The 14,123-nt window shown below is 33.5% G+C and overlaps 1 long non-coding RNA gene across 1 annotated transcript in view; it reads left to right on the top strand.

The window, feature by feature from the left end:
- Nucleotides 1-12,039, top strand: part of LOC129229415 (uncharacterized) — a 40,816-nt gene extending 28,777 nt beyond the window's left edge. Inside the window, exon 2 of the long non-coding RNA XR_008581094.1 lies at nucleotides 8,767-12,039. This is a non-coding gene — a long non-coding RNA (uncharacterized LOC129229415). The remainder of the gene's footprint in view (nucleotides 1-8,766) is intronic.
- Nucleotides 12,040-14,123: the final 2,084 nt, after the last annotated feature.

The raw sequence follows: 14,123 nt of genomic DNA, 5'->3' as shown, positions 1-14,123 counted from the left end.
GTGCAATCTCTTTGCCAGAAATACTGATCTTACACCGACAACATGCTTTATACTACTCAGACAATCCCCCATTACGTCTGCCTGCATATCTGCGCATGTGCTACCGTACATCACCTTACTTAACCTCCTGATTGGTCTTCCTGTCCGCTCTGCCTCTTCGTTCAGCTGATATGCTAATTTTTCGACTTCGTCCTTAATTTTTGCACACCAGTGTATATTGCGTTATAGAATCCTCACAAGAATAGTAATCAGGGCATTCAATAGTCTCATTTGCCGGCGGCCTTGACATTTTTTTTCTGGTCTCTACGAATTGCTAAGTTTTTTTTTATTATTATGAATGATAATAATGAATCTGTAATGCGCATCAAAAATGCATACATTTTATGTTTATACGAGGGCAAATCAAAAAGTACTTGCGCCTTTTTTTTTTTTTTTAAGCCAAAATATGGCTGGGAATACAAAACGATTATGTAATTTCCCAGCAGTGACAATTCCTTTAACCGTACCAGCCGTATCTAATTTTTGCTCGGAAGAGCGGAGCCGCTATTAGTTATTTAAGATGACAGTCCGTCTGCAGACGTCCACAGCTTATGAGCAGCGAAATGTTATTCGTTTTCTATGGAGCAAGGGACAAACGCAAATAGCAATTCGCTGGGAAATGCTCCCCACGCACGGGGAAAAGCGTCTCTCTTGGAGACTCACTTGGACAAGGGGCATTTGTCTCTTTTGCTCCATATAAAACGAATAACACTTCGCTGCTCATAAGCTGTAGACGTCTGAAGACGGACCGTCATCTTAAATGACTGATAGCAGCTCCGCTCTTCCGAGCAAAAAGCAGATACGGCTGGTACGGTTAAAGGAACTGTCACTGCTGGGAATATACATTTTCGTTTTGTATTCCCAGCCATATTTTGGCTTAAAAAAAATAGGCGCAAAGACTTTTTGATTTGCCCTCGTACATATTAATATTAGAATCGGCAAATATTGGCCATTATTCTCAACTGAAAAATTGTTTTAAAATTATATATGCACGAGTAATCACACACATACACACACACGTTATGCTCTGTTTACATCAATGATAACTGTTTTGTTTGCTTATAATTATCCGTATATGTTTTATTTATTTTTCATGTTTACAAAAAAAAAACACGTAACGAATTTTAAAGTTGATGAAACAAAACTCACTTTTGACATAAAAGGAGCAATGTTTGTATGATGATCGTTCTTGCTTTCAATTGTAGATGATCCCTAATGCAAAAAGGAAAAAATCGAAACAATAGCCGTCAAACTTATTTCTCATTCATTTTCATTAAACCATACCGAAGGCCATTGCGCAATAAGTTTGTTTCAAAACTACGTCGCAAAAACTTGTAGTATTCTTTTCTATGTAGATTTTCATGAATTGTAACTTTGTTCGACTTAAGTTTTGCAAGCAAACGTTCCTTCTCAACAACAAGATATTTATGTTCTGAAAGTACTCAAATGGTGACGACGAAATGTGGAATCTTTGCGGCAGATGACAAAGCGTATAAAAGTTATGAGAGTTTACTGGTCATTGGCAAAACATACAACTGATATAGCAACGAGAGGTTGAAATCTTTTCAAACTAGTAACATTTTAAGTTAACTGACACCGAAGCATTTGATGATTGAGATATCAAAAAAAAAAAAAGTAAAATCTGTGGCCTACTTCCCCCAATTAATTCTAATTTGAATTCCGATACTTTGAATTCAAATTATGTTTTTCGCAATCACGAGTTGCGACAAGACCCTACTGATTAGAGTTATTGTTCCTAGAAATGGCTCCCCCCCCCCAAGCATGTCCCTCCTCCTGGGTGGTTACGTGTGCATAGTTGTGTGTGTAGGCTTACGTGTGTGCACGTAGGCGTGTGTATGTGTGTAAAGGCGTGCGCGCGTAGGGGAGTGTGTATGAGCATGCGAGTGTAGGACATGGACGCCACCACCCAGCAAAAGTGGATTCCGATGGACAGTGCTCAGGACCAGCCGCGCCGCCGCACAGTGGGGCAAGTGTACGGAGAGCTTGGACATTTCAGTAAAACCAATCTCTACTTAAAAATGTGATAGTATTTTGTTATTTAAAATGTAAAGATAATCAAATACTAAGTCATTAGTGCAAAATAAAATATTTAATTAACATTTAAAAACAAATTTTAAAGAAATATGTAACAGTATTTTAGCCAATTTCCATTCCATCATCTTCAAGCTAATTCTTCACTTGTTGTGACATTTCGTGGTGCAAACTGCAAATCTTTGGACTCAAATTTGAGATAAGAGGATCAGAATTGATTAATAAATTATTAAAAACGTCTCTATTGTTATCTATTCTGGACGTTTTCCTTGAATGCAATTCCCTATACGATCGAAAATACTTATGGTTTGCCTCTTGAGCGTCTTCGGAGAGTTGACCGATTGATACTATAGCATACTTAGCTATTTCGGGTTCGTGTATAAGTAATTTATGCACTGCAACGGGCATAAAATACCAACCATATAAATTCACATACATCTGAGCTGTCTCTTTCGTATATATTTCAAATTTTTAAATTTAATCGTGAATCCAGATGAAATAACTTGCAAAATCGTTGAAAATCGTTTCATCATGTCAAGATTTATTCCGGTTATGGAAGCTGATAATTCTGCATTCGCAAAGAACTTTCGTGACGTATTTCCGTCGTTGGATGTTCCATGGCCTTGTTTTACATAATCTACCATCAACCCTAGCTTAGATTTAAAGTCGTTTTGTATTCTTGCCTTTCTTGGTTGTAACAATTCTTTATGGACAGGTGACTTCGCACTCCACTCCTTGAAGTCAAGCCTATAAGCAATGTGTATGAGGCATTCAAAACAACGTATCCAACAATGCAGAGGTGATAAGCCAAAACGAAAATGGTCTTCTTTAATTTCTTTTTGGTTCACCACACTTAAATTATTCATTTCTTTAGGTAACGCGTCGCAAATATAACAACGCATCGAGGAAGTAGTTTCCGTTAAGTAGTTGCAAATTTTGCCATCCACCATAGTTAAATGCAATTCATAATTTATGGTAATATCATGATCTTGATCTACAAGTATGTATGACCTGAAGGGTATCTATTTGCGATTGCACTTTTTTTACGAAATTTGTCGCTGTTTCTTTCGTTTCCTTTGCAAATTCGAAACTTATTGGGCTTTGCAAATTCGATAATTTTAAGGGGGACTACACTAATAATAAATACCGTCGAGTCATCTATTTCAGTGCTAGAAGATTGTTTGTACTGCGACTGGTTGGAAGCACCGTCACATCCCCATTTTAATGTCATAGTGAGGTTCTGAGGGGAGCTTTTTTCAATTTTATCAGATAACAATTTTATGAATCGGGAAGAAGTATGATCTAATAAATTTTGTAAACCTACGTTAACTCCGGAATCTGTAACTTTTACATTATCAGGATAGCACTCTTTTTTAGTAATTTGAATTTTTTTATAACTCGGATAAATGTTCCTGCCCAAATCTTTTGCATTTTTTCTGAGAGCATCATATTGAAACCTCGTAAGTTTAGCAGTTGCATACATGGCTAACATTTTTTCATTGTAACCGGGAATATTATTAGGTTTAGAGAGATTTTCACAAAATTCTTTTATTGTTTTAATATGCTCGGGATGGTTTTGGATAAAATTAAAAATATATACTGCCTCGTCGTCAGACCTGAGCTTTTTGTTTAAGACAAAATTAAACATTTCGTCAGAACAGTTTCTTAAATGTTCAGTTTTTCTGCGTTTTTGTCGATCGGACAAATGTTCAAACGATTTCGAGCGTAATGGAGGAGAAATACCTGTTGATGAACAAGGCACATGTTCATAAATGAATTCTTCCAAAAAAGACAAATCCATATTCAGCCACTGTTCATTTTTCCTGAGAAACGGTTCCAAAGTTCTATTTGACGAAGACCACTTCGTTGATAAATAATTGCACCATTTTCTCAATTTATCTCTTAATTTCGTCTTTGTCGTATTTGTAATCTCAGAACCAAGAGTGTCAATCCATTTTTCCAGAGCCAGGTCGTAATCGGTAAAAGGAATAGAATTTGTCTTTAAAAAAATAAAAAGGTCACGGTTGGTTTTGAAACTCATCTTTCACCAGCAAGTCTATGGGGTCAAGCACCAATATCATTCAAGTTTGCTTACCAAAGCGAGCGTACACAAGAATTCGTATACACTATAGAGCTATCGTAGAATTACATTGTTAAGTACAAAACTTTAGACTGCACAAAAAACGTATTTTTAGATCACCGAATAGCAATAATTGATAAGCGAAATCTTCAGAACATAAACAACAACTCTAACTAATGCCAAGACCTATTCGGAACTCCAGCGCTCGAATACGCTACCTTGCGGTGATTTATAAAACTGCGAATGCAACTAAAACATTGCCACGTTGCGCTCAACGGTGTCTGTTGACGTAAACACAGGCAGTTTGTTCTGAGTATTTATTAACGCAATCGATGTGTCTTAGTTTGCTTTCAGCTACAGAAATTAATTCTTCCCTTAGTAGTATTCTCGAGCTTTTCAAAATAATGTTAGTTTTCATTATTTCCTTAATAATTGGTGAAAGCGAAAATTCTGGATTAACAAACTTGGATAACGTTATACAAGGTAAAAATTTTTATTGTTTTGTATGAATTTGTAAGAATGTGGGTTTTTTTAAAATCTTAAATTAATTAAACTTACCATATTTTACAGCAGCATTTAGTTGGAATGGACAGTATGCAAAATATTTTCTTGAATATATTATCGTAGAACAAAATGAATAACCGAGCTGAAAGGTTTCGCCAAATTTGTTTAGGGTTATAGTTCTATAGTATAGTGCGAGCAAAAGAGCCTTGGCGAGATTTCGCGTTTTTAGTTAAACCATTTTTAATTTTTATCATGAGTGGAATAAAATGGTAGTAAGATTACAGAATTCGATAAGTGAAAAGAAATAATGGTCAATCAACTGAAAAGAAAACTACCACCATATATCCGTGAGAATTTTGTTGATGATTTGCATAACATGACACAATTAAATCGTAACTCAGAAATTAGAAAAATCGAAACAGAAAATTTTTAAATTAACCGATTCGGGAATTCGAGAGAAATAACTCAGCCAACAAATGCAAAACAATAAGTGCTAGCCAAGCAAGGCAAAGAAGTATCATCTTCTTTCGATAACAATTTGTAATGTCATATTGAATTTTCTAGCATTAATTGTTATTCTTGTCAGGCCACAATTATTATTTAGTTTTATCAAGAATTGATAAATATCGAACTCAACATCGTGGAAATAGCTGCTTAGAACTACGAACTACGTAGTTTGCATTAATCTTTGACGTTTAGTAATGCTTCTTGAATTCTCATTTCTTTCTACGTGGGCCAGAATATCCACAAGATTTTGAAAATTAATTTAAAAAGATTAAAGCGAAAAAATCATACGTACGAACAAAAATCACAACACTTTTAGCATTTTCTTCGTTACCATGTGCGTTTGTTTTGGTTTTTAAGTTCGCCATTAGACAGTGACTTCAGTGCCCCCTATAGTTCGTTGGAGTTGCGAATTTAGAAAATATCATTAAATGAAGCATGAGCAGACGATAGATTAAAAATTAAAGTTAAATTCATTTTTTATCACAATGTTTTATTTTTTTCGTTTATGGCTGTTTAATAACAGACGATATTTTAAATTATTTTTTTAATGACTTTTTACAACTTGGCATACACGAAAAAAAATGCGAAGCGTCACTGCTTACTTTCGGAAATTGGATAGCTGAACTCGGGGATTCTGACGATGATACTTCAGAATAAAAGATGAAAATTTTAGGCATGATAATTCCTTCAGAATTTATTTTGGATAAATCTGGTGAAGTATTAAATGGATATTTAAATTAAAAAGTGTTTACTTTTGTTTGTTAGACAACTTGCGGGACTAAAATCAAAAGTAAATAGCTTTTAATGCTCTAAAAAGTAAATAGCTTGCTGTAAGTTCTCCTAATATAGAATGTAATAGAAGAAATTAGATGTTTATTAAGGACAAACGTTTGCTTTTTGAAGAAAAACACTTTTCTTGAAGTACATGTATAATAATTTGATCTTTTCAAAATAAGCCTGCTCCTTGTTTTCATTTTTACTCATTTTGTGATTTGTTTGTTATTGTGTACATACAATTTATGAGAAGTATTTTTGGAAGATTATTGTGTCTTTTTCGTCTGCTGTCACTTATAACTCAAAATAGTACCAATTTTTGTAGTCCCCGAAATAAGCAAACGAAACCATGCTTCTAAGCATCTCATATGATTTTGTCCCACAGTCGACAAATGACACAATGAAACTGATTCCTCGAAGTATTTAATTGAAATAATTTGCAATAAAAAGTAAACAAACTGAAAACTGTAAACATGTTTACTTGATTAAAGTGAAAAAACCAACGTAAATAATACGTTTCGTGCAACGTTCATTTCGTATTCGTTTCGTCGTCCTCGTAGTAAAATATTTATTTATCTTTAATTTTCAATAGCTTTTGAATAGGCAGGTTTAGGCAAAAACTGAAACCGGATTATGAAAGCTGAAACTCTCTACAATGCTTGGGATATAATAGTTTTGTTAGCGTTTGTTAGCGATTTTCGTAATTCAAAAATACATTCAAAATACTTTGAAAATTATCTCCAAAATTTCGTATTTTCTAAGAAACGTTTTTGGGTGTTTTTCTTATTTATTTGGAGTGCATAAAGCCCAGCACATCACACAATTAAATTTGAACAGTTCTTAAACAAGTTATCTACTGTTTACTAAATTGTCTTCTAACGAAGTAGCTAGTTAATTCTTCGAATTCAAGGTATTATCTTCGAGTAATAATGTTAAAAACTAGTAAGATTAGTGGGAATATGTTCTTAGTTTATCAATACAACAGTAAAAATGCAAAACTAAATGGTTTAATTTTCCGCCCAATGTCCAAAATTAACATTAGGCTGCCCCACTGTGCGCCGCCGTTGGACGGTGGTGCTGCAGACCTGGTTCAAACTGAAAAAGGAACCGTAACGTCAAGGACAGTCAAATGAAAGCAATAAGCAATCGTGATTGCTCAAAAAAAAATGGACAAGTCAAATGTATTTTTTAAAAGCTCTTTTAGTTCAACTAGAAACAGGATGTTTTAACCGGAAGAAATGCACACGTTAAACACAGATAATGTTTTCGTATTAACAGCCAATGCGTTCAAAGATGGCACAAGTATTAGACACTCGATTCAGTGAAAGATTAAAAGTTAATTCAACCTTATTCTAAATCGAAAGCAATGTAAAGTTAAACACTGATAATATTTTTGAATTTACAGTCAATTTTTAGACAAATGCTATGAGTTTTATTATAATGTTTGAATGAGAGTCGGCGTGTCAAGGACAAATAACTTTACCACTTTCCACTCTTTCCCTCTCCTTTTTGTCATAGTTAACACACTGTGAACTTTTTTCCCGCGTTGTTTCTGCATCACATAACATTTGCAGAAGCAGCGTGGGGGAACAGTCCATAATGCCGTAACCATGACAACCAGAAGGGGGAAAGTGTGTAGAGTGTAAAAGTCATTTGGCCTTGACACGCCAATTCTCATTACATACACTATAACATTCAGTTCAGAATGAAACAAAAGCAACTTTTACGCAATTGAAGCACTAAGCGGTCAAGATGGAGTCAAAGCAAAAAGTCATGTAAGGAAATCCATGTTTTTTCATTGTTCGAAAATCATTTCAATGTTTGGGTTTTAATTTTTGTGAAGCTTTTTTGCAATCTGAAGGGTGGATTTGATTTCGTTAATGATTCTGCTTCTATTTCATGTTTATCATAAGTTTGGCAGGCGATTTCGTTATTCGCTCGTTTATTTATTGCTTTTGTTTGTTACCTTTATGTTTCAATTTTCTGTATGTTTTAACTGTTCGCTTTTTAAAAATTGTTCCTATACTTATATTTGATTTTAAAGTTCTTTGGCTATATTTTAATGTACTTGTGGAAACGGTTGATATTTGTATCCTTGTTTTTTCTTGCTTATTTAGTTTTTCTTGTTTTTTTTTTTTTTTTTCATTGCGCATACTTTTTATGTTTTTATAATAGCGTTTAATATTTTTTGACTTTGTTTGCTTCTGGTTAGAATTTGTTCTTAAATGATAGTGCAGTAAAACCTGTTAAGTTGAACACCTGTCTAAGTTGACCGCTATTTTCAGGTACATAATTAGATCTATATCATATAATTTAACCTCTATAAGTTGACCACTTGTTTAAGTTGACCACTCAGGCAGTACACCCCAAGTGGTCAACTTATTGTGAGGCTCTGAGAAGTTGAGCCTGACAATGTTTATCGGATTGAATGTTTATGAAGTCGGACAATGTTTATCTCTGTTTCAGTAAATAGGGAGGGGTAATTGGCGCTAAGTTGAGTTGAGAAACTTTCTTAGTAGTTTTTCAAAAACATTTCAACTAAAATCCAAGCCAATAACTGGTCTATTTTTCACTAAAAAAAAGGTAAACATAGTGAAGGTTACAGCTCAACTAACCAGAGCTGCACTATACACAGGTTTCACTATATAGCACTTTGAAATCTCTTAAAAATGTTCAAGCAAAATCATAAAACCATCAATATCAACACTTAGTATAAAAATGTTTAAATGCAGCAACTAACTTGGGAAGGAAGGAGTATTTCGTTCACTTACTCCGAAACTTTTTACAAACGTTTTTGTTTTCTATTGCAGAAAATCTTGTGTCAAGTGGTATCACTCATCATGAAGTCCGTTGTTCTCCTGTACTGCATGGCAGCTGCTTGTTCAGCAACATTTCTGCTCAACAACAAGTCACCGGACGCCTACAACATTTGCGTATATTCCCAAAACCCTGGAAGATTCGCTCCCAAGTGCTTCGCCTGCCTGAAGATAGTGTATCCAAACGCTTTATTGGCTTGTGTCAATGCATCAGCAATGCCCAGTAACATCTCGTACGATGCAGCAGGCTGTCTTGACATGAACTGTAAAATCAACTACCCGACAGCCCCTACGACTAGCATCGAGTCCAAACTGTCACTCCTGCAACAGGTTCAAAAATATTTCAACATCAGAAGTGCTAGGAGTGTGGATAACAACGCTGTGGATAACGACGACAGCCAATCTTCACAGAATGTGACGAGGATTATGGGACCTTCCGATTTGAAAATAATAAGCGAATTAGAAGTCTACGCGTCAGACATGGACTACGAGGAGGATGAGACGGACTATGCAGATTAATGATTAATTTTAGATTCTGCTTGAAATTTAGATCGTTGTGCAAATAGGTAGTAAATCAATCATACAGAAGCATTGTTGAAAGGAGTTCTTCCGTAAGAAGGAGCAGTGCATGGTACTTTTCCGTTAGTCACTTGGCGCATTTTAAATATTGGCGATTATTTTTTATTTTATTCATTGCCAACCTGTTTGGGCAAAATTATACAGAAACAACTTGTTTGGAGGCAGCACACACGTTAGTTTGTCTTTTTTATGAAGTTTTGAACAAAATAAAAAGGCGGTGAGCAATAAGTCAATGAGCAAAAAAAAAAAAAAAAAAAATCTTTCTAATTGAGTTGCGCATTAATGGGTCCAACCATTCGCAGACCTAGTGCCTCACCCCGATATGGCATCCACTATTTCACGTGGCACCATCTATTGGCGGAATGCCATTATCACGAGAATTTGAAGTTCAGTTTCCCCAATAGATGGAAGCACCTGTGCTCTTATCGATGCGAAACTTAACTAGGGATTTAATTTTGCCGAAGGCATTTCAAAGATGAGTAAAAACAGTCCACCAAATAATTAAATTTAACAATTAAAAGGTAACGTAGGCGACCGAATAAAAAAGATAGCCATTAAATAACGTGAAAATTTCGAATGAAATACTCCGCCTACTAAATAAACAAAGCTAACAACTTAAAAGCTCCATTAAAATGCATATCATTCCGCCAAATAACTATATCGAGTCATTAAGAAACGTTACAAGTTCTATTCAAATGGAAAGTAAGAAAAAGAAGAGCAAACATGGCGGTGACATAAGCTTTACTTTTCGCCAAAGTTGAAGGTAAACAAGTCACCAATACAACCTATAACGGTAAAGTATCCTGTACAACGTGGGGTTAGATTCATGAGTAAGGGGCATAGAAAAATTGGCAATTTTCAAAAAAGAAAAAGAATCATGACTAGGTTCTATATCGATTTTCTTTCACCATTATTATTTCGTAAAATAACTCATTTTTATAAAAACTAAATAATAAATAAGAATTCTAATAAAAGCTTGATTTATTTATTCATTTATTCTTTTGTCAGATAAAAAGAGTAGCTTTTCATTTCACGTCGATTTAAATTTAAAGATTGGTAAATTATTCTAGTGGCTAGTTGAAGTCGAAGCAAATTTATCAGTCTCCATTCCTTTTTTCTAGTCAACACTTTGTTTTATTTTTTGCAAATCATGAAAACAACTTTCCAAAATATTATCACTATTATTTGTGACAAATTTTAATTCATTTTGTCGTCAAAGCAAAACAACTAAAGAATCAATATGGTATAGATAAGATTTTACTGTTTATCAAAAGCACTTTTTTTTTTCCTTTTATGCTAACTTCGATGATTGTTGCTTACTTCAAAATATTTTTTTCCTATGTTTTTTAAAGGCCCTTCATTTTATGAACTACGCTTTTAAACTTATGCTGCTTTAAAACTTGAAGTAAGAGACTAAAACTAAGATCATTTTTGGAATCAGAGGTCACAACTTCGTCAAAAACAAGTTTAAGGCAACTAAATCTCTGCTTTTCAGCGTTATAGATACTTAAGAAAATAAAAGCAGATTCATAAGCAACGTCTTCGGATTTGGGATGGAGAGCACAGCTGCTAACCTTTCATTAAATCGTTTTTTTTTTTAAATTTTTTTTTTAAATTTCGATCAGCACTGTAAAAAAAATCTGAAACGTTGCTGAGTATTTCCATGCAACGTTTCAGGATTTTAATGGTTTTTATCCACTTCCAGGAAATATCAAGTATCATTGTCAAAAAGTTTCCCGAATTTCTACAAGTTGTCCGAATGCAGACTTTTCTCTGTTGCAAAAAATATTTTTAACTCCCAGTTTGAAGATTAACTGAACGTATTAATAAAGTGTATTGGCTTCATTTCGATTACGGCTTGTCCATGCTGATTAAACTCTCAAAGAGAGCGAATAAGTATAAACTACTTAGCTTTGCAAGAATTGCAATCATGTGAGATGCTTGACACATACTTGCAAGTCTGGCTTTGCTTTGGCCATGGTTGCAAGGCTGCTTTTGAAACAATCTTGGTAAACCAGGAAGATACTAAGCTGTTATGTTATCTCTACCTAATATTACTCTGATGTTACAGAGACACGACTGACTTTAAACGAGAAGATCTCTAAATTTTTCAGGAACGTTGCTGAATTTTAGCGTAAAATGTTCCTGGTTGTTACGAGATATGTTACTGATAGAAATTGGACACATCAGCTGCCTATTATTTTCCAGGAACGTTTCTGAATCGTTTTTACAGTGAGGGTATTTTAAGAGCAACAACTATGAGACTAATTTATTTTGAATTTTTCTTAACTTCGAATAAAAAAAGATTGCAATCAATCGTGCCACAAGGAATTACTGCGAAGTTTAAGATTTTTTCCCCCTTAACAGCGCTTCCAGTCTTTACGTTGCCTCATCTAACCGACGATTTTTTCATGATAAGGTAGATATTTAATGAGTTTTTTTTAAATTAAAAAAAGATAATGCTGCAATTTGTGCATCAAAATTAAGAAATTGCAATGTTAGTATAACTAAAAATGTTATTCAACAAATTAACATTTTGACAAAATGCAAATTCAAAATATTTGGTCCCTTATTTATGAATGTGTAACTGTGAATATGTATTATAAAATTCATATCGCATGAATACTAAAGTCTGTTTTTTTTATAGATTCATGTTCATTATTAAAGTATTTTTGAGACAATTTTAAATGGTGTATGTCTCTTTCTTGGACTACTTGCATGTGATTTCCATTAGTATGTATTTTCATTTTGTAAATGCCTAGTAATAGTAAGAAAAAACATTACAAAATTATTACTATACTTAATATTACAAGAGCTAACAGGAATATTTAGAATTCTTAGAAAGCCCAGATACAAAGTTGGTGCAAAAAATAAGAAATAAAAATTAAAGAAAAAATAAATAAATAAGTATGAAAAAGATCCTGCTGTTATTAAAAATACATAAATGATAATTTTTTTCTGAAACAAACATTCAAAAATCCTTTTGTATACCTAGTTTTATCAGAAGAAATTTGAACAGTAGTTATTTTTCTCATATTCATTTTCTAAAAGAGTTTCGTTTGCAACATGATATAAACATACCTTTAATTGATTTTGACAAAGTAATTTTTGCCATTCCGAAAACGATTTACTTTAGTTATACGGAATTAGAAAAGAAAACGAAAGTAAAAAAAGAAAATAAAAAACAAGAAACGTCGCGTCGGTTTTATAACATTCCACCCTTTTTCATTCCAAAAAAATATTTATGCATTTTATAAATAAATTAAATGTGACATTCCAACATAATTCTCATGCAGACTTTTTTCAAGGATTTGAAAGACTTCCAGGCATAACATAGCTTATCATAACTTACCATAACAATGTTTTTCTTTTTTTGCCTTTGGAATACCCATGGACTTAACTGTCAAACAGCATTAGACATTATTTTGCAATGGAAAATGTATGTGCACATAGCTCGAAGTCACAAGAAGTTTTCCTGGACAAAGAAGAAATAATGGGCATAATCGAGAACTTTCAATAATCGAGATCTCGGGAATCGAGTACTTCTGATAATCGAGTGATTGGTAATCGAGATCTTTTGAAATCGAGAACTCGAGCAGTCCATCGCCCGAAAACTCGGAAAGAGATCTCGAAATGTGATAATCGAAAACTCGAGTTGTGATAATCGAGAACTCGTGACAATCGAGTTCTCGAATGATCTTGAATAATCGAGTGATTCGATTATTCAAGATTTGATTATGAGAACTCGATTACGCCCATCACTACAAGGACGGGCACTACGTAAATATATTTGCTATTCTTTTGAAATGCTATAACGTAGTAAAGTGCGTTTGAAAAGCGAGGTAATCAAGAGAAAAAGCAGAAAAAAAAATAAATAAAACGATATCTTAACTTACTCTTTTACAGGACTTAAAATAAAACGCTTTTTAATATATTTTCCCCTATTTATAAAGAAAGGAGAAAATTATTTCGTTAAACATTCAAATAATCCCCCCTTTTTCTTTCAATGCCTTTTCATACAAGTAAATAAGAGCTGAGCAATATTCTTTTCCATTAGAATTTTAACAGACTAATTAAACACGCCTCATTTACTGGTTTTAGTCTCCAATTATAAAAATAAAAATGATAGCAAATGATAATAAAATTAGAAGGTATTCTACTGCGTTAGTTATCTAGTTACTCAATAGATAGCTCCACTGAAATCAATTGCTCTTTATATGTAAAGTAAGTAACGCCATCTTTTGAGTAACTAGAGAACATGGAGCGGTAGATCGTCTTTTGGGAGAATACCAAATACTATTATATTCAATTTGCGTAGCAGTTCTTTCATATCTACTCAAGTCTTTTGCAAAACAAAATGACCGATCCGCGGATCAAAAAAGTTGAGGAAAGCTGATCTACATTGAATTGTAAATTTGACACAAATTGCAACAAACTGTCTCACAAATGATTTTTTATTTTCGACTTGAGTTTCTCTTAATCCAAGCAGTGATTAAATTTGCGCAGATAGCATATCACTCAGAATAATAGCTCTCATTACAATAAACAGGCGTCACACACATTTTTTTTTTGACAACAATAGAATTTTTCATAACTTTTTTTTTTCAACGCACTGAAATGTTTTGAATTTTAGTTTTTGTTTCATGATTTCCATAATTAATACTTAAATGATTAAACACAACTTATAAAGCCATTTTCAAGTTTTAAAAATATGAATGTAATCTTCCGTATGGGTCCAACAATATGGCACACCACAGTATTCTTAATAAAAA

The sequence above is a fragment of the Uloborus diversus genome, chromosome 9 (genome assembly GCF_026930045.1).
Source record: "Uloborus diversus isolate 005 chromosome 9, Udiv.v.3.1, whole genome shotgun sequence".
NCBI classification, from domain to species: Eukaryota; Metazoa; Arthropoda; class Arachnida; order Araneae; family Uloboridae; genus Uloborus; species Uloborus diversus.
The sequence above is the reverse complement of the archived record's forward strand: the minus strand, read 5'-3'. Positions and strand labels throughout refer to the sequence as shown.